This window comes from Bolinopsis microptera, chromosome 3 (genome assembly GCF_026151205.1).
Source record: "Bolinopsis microptera isolate Bmic1 chromosome 3, MBARI_Bmic_1.0, whole genome shotgun sequence".
In the NCBI taxonomy this organism is placed as follows: domain Eukaryota; kingdom Metazoa; phylum Ctenophora; class Tentaculata; order Lobata; family Bolinopsidae; genus Bolinopsis; species Bolinopsis microptera.
Window position 1 is genome coordinate 16,677,626 of NC_087074.1, and position 5,930 is coordinate 16,683,555.

Sequence of the window (5,930 nt, forward strand, 5' to 3'; positions counted from 1 at the left end):
AGGCTGTATCTTTATAATTATGTAAACTTGCCTTTTACGACTTTCAGTCTTTCACGTATATATGTAACAGAACATTTTATATAACAATAGCTTCAATCAATTACACAATCTCCAATTTATCGATATCAAATTAAAATATACCAAGTAGCAATGAGCAAGTAACAGATCAAATCGTATATTTAATCGGAAATGTGCTGCATTCGGATCAGTTTATAATTTTGGACAAACGTCACGTCGGACAAAAGTCGTGTTACCCATGATATTATTATTACGTAAATTATACATACTGTGGCAGTGTTGACTCATATAATAGCGACAAGAGAAACGCCATTGTTGGACGTGAGGAGCTGGAGGGTGAGAACTCCTCAAACTTTTTTTCAATTCCTTCTGTAACGTCCCGAATAAATATAGTCGATCAGGTGCTATTTTGGATTCAGAGTAGGATGGTTTTCACTTTAGTTCCGCGATGGTAGTGCAAATATTTTTTCTACGACAAATCTCACTGTATCCCGTATCCGGCAGTGTCCCGTATCCGGCAGTGTCGTCATTTTTGTGTTGAGCGCTGTAGCAGGTTATAGCTGCACTTCGATATTTTTCAGCTCGGCTCCATATTCACGATCATTTCAACTATATTAGTATATACGAGATAGATCCAGAAAACTCGGCCATCCTCGTATCTGTCTTCAGCTGTCAGGTTTCCTGGTTCTTACAGTTTACACTGATGGTTGCTCTCAGTCTCACAACAACAGATCCGGATATTGAGGACTATGATTCGGGGTTCCTGTATGCTGTACGATCCCCATAACGAACGGACACATTACACTTTGTATCTCAGTCACCTGAGTAGCTAGTGGTCCCATTTTTAAGCACAATTGTAAATTGTCTCAATTTGACTCGATCCAATCATTTTAAGTACACAAAATCGCAGAAATTAACGTTCGACCACTCCCAGCAAGCAAGCGCTGACCTGTGGCGCGCATCCGCATATTATTGCTGTTATTGAAGAATATGTCAATATCATGCTGCACTATTCTAAACCGTTAGGCACCCGCGCGTTACGTATCCAAAGGAAAGTACCAAACGGACACAAAACCTACAGCCATTAAATCATGGCCACTGAGCAAACAACCACCTAGAGTTCCGTGTTCCAAGCATCTACTTGTGTCATTACTCGTCTAGACTTAATTGGTCGAAAGCCTGGAAAAGGAAATTCAAATAAAACCCGGAAATGTTAACTTGATCAGATCTCAGCCCTGATACACTGCACGTTCATCTCAGGAAAGCTTGGCTGGTCTACATTCTTCCTTTTCCAGCTCCTTGGAATGTGATCTAACACTGAACAATGAACATCGAATTATCGGAATTACAGGAATGTACATTCAGATTCCAGTGCATCCTGCTTTACATTCCAACTACCTATTACTAACATTGGGACTGCCTGGTAACCTTGAAGTTCAGCAATAAAACAAGAAGCATCCTTAAATTGCGGACATGAGAAGTGTGGTTGTTTATAGAAATTGTTAAATTATTGCAATAAAATAAAGAGCAACTGAAGAACCTTAGCTTTTTCCATAAAACGTCTATGCAAATCTTCACAAATTGATAAACCAACAATTTAACTAAGAAAAGCAAGTTTGTAGAGGGACACAACTTGCTGAACTGGCCTGTAAAGACTAAGGTTTACTTATATTTCTATGTGTGTGTCTGACGTGTATGTGGGAAAGTAGAAGGAAACTTCCCCTGATTCTGTTTATCTAAACGTGGCTGTACCACGTGTATACCACGTGTATACCACGTGTATACCACGTGTGGTCATCTCACTACACATTACACGTCACCCAACTTCAAACCACGGTTCCAATCGATATGCACTTAACACTGTAGACCATTGTTTCTTTGATACATTAATTCTATTCAGGGGACTACATTGCTCATTCTCCACCTCGCACCTCGCACCGCATGACAGAGTGTACACCAATAAATATATATATATCGTCTCGCTTTATATATAGTAAGATTAGATATATATCAAGCATCATGATAAAAACGGGCACTTAACCAAGACACTTAAGACAAACAGATCTATTAATATTGTACAATGTACAATGTACAATGTACAATGTACAATATACAATGTACAATTAACAATGTACATAAATAGCGACCTTTTTATGGCCCAACCAATAATCAGTTCTAAGGCGCATTTACATAACCTAAGAAGTAGGCACACGAACCATAGATGTATCATCTAGATCCTACTTCACTCATTGTTTCATTGTTTCCTTGTGAAATGTGATAATGGTCGACTGTTTTGTGTATTGGCCCATTTCTCTTATGATGTTCAAACTAAACTTTAGTATTTATCCTCAGCCACACTAATGGGGCGTGGATTTGTATTTTATTGTCGGTGCTTTAATTGTGTTGGATTGCACGATTACGTTTATTGCCGGCGGGTGGCTGATTAGTTAGGAACTAAAGTCCAAACGGTGAGGCATGGTTTGTTAACTTTTTAAAAAGCACCTACACTGTATCCTGTGTAGAGCACTAACCTGATCAGGCAAATTCCTAAAATACCTTGTTCACATAGATTACCTCCATGACTGTTCATTCCTCCTAACCTGATGATAATCCAATTGTCGTGAGCGGTGAGAGTCTAAAAATTGACAGAAACGATAATCGTCATATAACTAGTTAAATTTGGGGATTGGGACCAATACGTACTACGTAGTAATGTTAATATAGATTTGTAGTGTTGTAATTAGTTTTATATATATATAAAACTAATTACAACACTACAAATATATTGCATTTATTCATTATTGAGTACTAGTGTTACCCGTGCCTACGACCGGGACTTTATGCAAAATTATAAACCCGTCTATTATATTCGAAAACACGCATTACATTTTCGTAGTTAAAACTTTAAAACGGTGCGAAAGTATGAACAGACCGCAATTTAATACTGAGTGTCCCTCATATATATTATAGTAAAACTTTCACTGCTTCACACACTAGTTCAGATAAGTATCTTCAAAATTGTGATCTCATAGCTTTATAGATCGGTTGGGAGCTTCTGATTCACTAACTGCACTAATCAAACTACAAGTGTGCTGCATTTGGACTACAATTTGAACTACAATTAGCTATCATCTTACAATCATATCTTAACTTATCAGACTGTTATTAGACTGTGTAATAGGTAGTGTAATTTTACTGATCAGTGTTCTGATATGACAACCAGGTGGTACACAATTACTAATCACTGATAGTAAGTAATCAACTAATTATGTGTAATTACAGTGATCAATTAGTTTCTTCTATCAAGCATCATGACAACTAGGACGGACGGGGTCACTGACCAACGGATATTTTAAAATATCCGTGAGTTTTTAAACTTTAAATAGGAAAAATTTGGGCCAAACAGTCCATTTTTAGGTGTGTGATTAAAACAGTTTTTAGCATTTTCTTGAAAATTGAGGGCCTAAGCGGTCACAAGTCAATTATAAATATGCTCATATTGCAGAAATTTGCAGAATTTAGCGAAGTCTCTAAAGGACAAGGAAGGTTTAGGAATAGAGGGGACGTTCTCAAAATGATTCACATTTTTTTGAAAACGAAATTAGATATATACAGAATAGTATTACAGGTTATATATTATGAATATCATCATTGCAAAAATAAAAACCAACCAAAAAATTTGTTGATTTTCGATTCGAAAGAGTTAAATTCTAGATCATCCATGTTAGATAGTTTTTCCCACTTAATGGAGAGTATGCTTATGATTATAGTTTCAATCAACACATTTTATAGATGATTTATTCATTTATTCAATTGCATGCTATGTATTGTATTTCAGTTTATCTTTACCCATAAAAGGTTTGACCGTTGGGAGCGGTATCAAAAAAAAAGAAGTTAGATAGTTGATGACAATGATTCACATGCGATCTCCGAGTGTTTGAAAACTAAGAACTGTACACCACGGTCCCAAAGCTAGATATTGATCTAATTAGGAGGGCAGATCCGTCTATAAGTCACTGATTGCGGTTGCAACTTCTTGACTTTCTGGGACAATGTTTATTTAACGATGATGTGTCTAGCTTTGTGCAATATCTCCCTACATTCCTAACTTTTTTTTGAAGGTACCGCTCCCAACGGTCAAAGTGTAAAATTATTATATATAATACAATTTGAAAATATAAACATAATATCAACACATATTACTAGTCCATCCTGGTATGAGGTTGATGTCGCTGTTCGTGTCGTCGCACCATTGGACTGCTCTTCCTCTGTGTCCTCGGATGGCGGCGAGGGTTGTGCGGAGGATTGAGAAGCGGAGTTTTCGGCGTATGTGAGAAATCGTATCACTATAGGGTGTTCCCCTTTTGTTTGATATGAGTGTTGCGATTCTCTTATGGAAAGCTTCAGCCTCTTTCCCCATGCTTCCCCATGCTTCAGTTCACCGATCATGTCACGTTTCGCACCTAAATTTGTGTCCCTCTTGATTGTGTGGGCCTCCAAGACAGTGAGAAGGTGGTTACAGAAACAGGAGTTTATAAAAGGGGCCATATCCCTTCTTTTAAAATCTAACAAAGTGTTTTGCGAGTTTTGCGACCATCACGACTGCCCCACAGCTGAATATCACGAGTTTTGTAATCGAAGAATGAAGATGTAAAATCGAATGTGCACCTGTTCATGCTAGACGCTAGTCGCCAGTGTACAGTCCTATGATTGAATCATGTTAGTGTAGCACGTGTTAGTGTAGCACGTGACTACCATACTATATTACTCTTTTTACTTTCAACACTACTATATAACAAATAATTTAGTAGTTTTACGAAGATTTCAAGCCTTACGTTGTGTGTTTCCCTTCGTGTCCTAAAGCATTATACTATACTAGCAGGGACCCGTATAACCCTAAAATGGTGTCAAGACTCGAGAGACTTAAATAATTATTGCCTATTTAATTCGCGTTTTTGACACCACTTGGGAGTCCAAATTTTAGGCACTAAAATTCTTATTCCTTGGCCAATTTTGTATGTTTTCATGCTGATTTGAAGGCCATTAAAGCATTTGACCTAGTCAAAAAAGTTTCAATTGTATATCTTTTACGGTTTTTGCGGAACGTCGCGTTAAAGTTGATGCCGTGGTGTCAGTAAAATGGCACGGATCCATATATATATGGATATATATGTATATATATATGGATATATATGTATATATATATACATATATATCGTCTCGCTTTATATATAGTAAGATTACTCATTGTATAGGCATTACGTGACATAAAGACATAAATATTAAATAACCTCCGCTAATTTGAACAAGTGAAACAATTTTTCAAGATCTGAGAAAAGCTGACTATACTTTCAACGCATTCAATGAAGATCTTAATCAATTCACAAATACAGCATTCAAGATGACATGTGTTGGTTTGGTGCAGCAGACTGTAACTACGTTTTTATATACATATCCGTCAAAAATTTCAGAATTATGATAAAATCAGTAGCTTTAAATCAAAACTCTTATATCAAAATTGATCTGACAGTAAAGATAAAAAGTGTTATTTAAAGACTGCTATGTTTAGCAGGTTTAATGCTAAACTACGGCCATGAGAAGAATGGTACCATTCTTACTAAAAAGATCATGGAGCTCTAAACAGTTCCAATAAGAATATCGACAAAACTCTGGAAACAAATCCCGTGAATGGTTTTGTAAAAGTTTAATAACTGAAATAAAATAAAGACTAAAATAGACTGAGGCACTAAATATACTGGAAGGTAAATTACAACTTGTATTTAATTTGTTTATTAAAAATTCAAATTCGATATTCCATGTAATTATGAAAACTAAAAGTTCAAACAAGCCCATCACTTTAATAACTGTTAACATAAAATTAAAAATATCAATCTACAATTGTAAAAACTAAA

General features: G+C 36.2%; 1 protein-coding gene across 1 annotated transcript in view; it reads left to right on the forward strand.

The window, feature by feature from the left end:
- Positions 1 to 5,930, forward strand: part of LOC134812705 (POU domain, class 2, transcription factor 2-like) — a 1,142,226-nt gene that overhangs the window by 450,842 nt on the left and 685,454 nt on the right. The gene's annotated exons all lie outside the window — the stretch shown is intronic.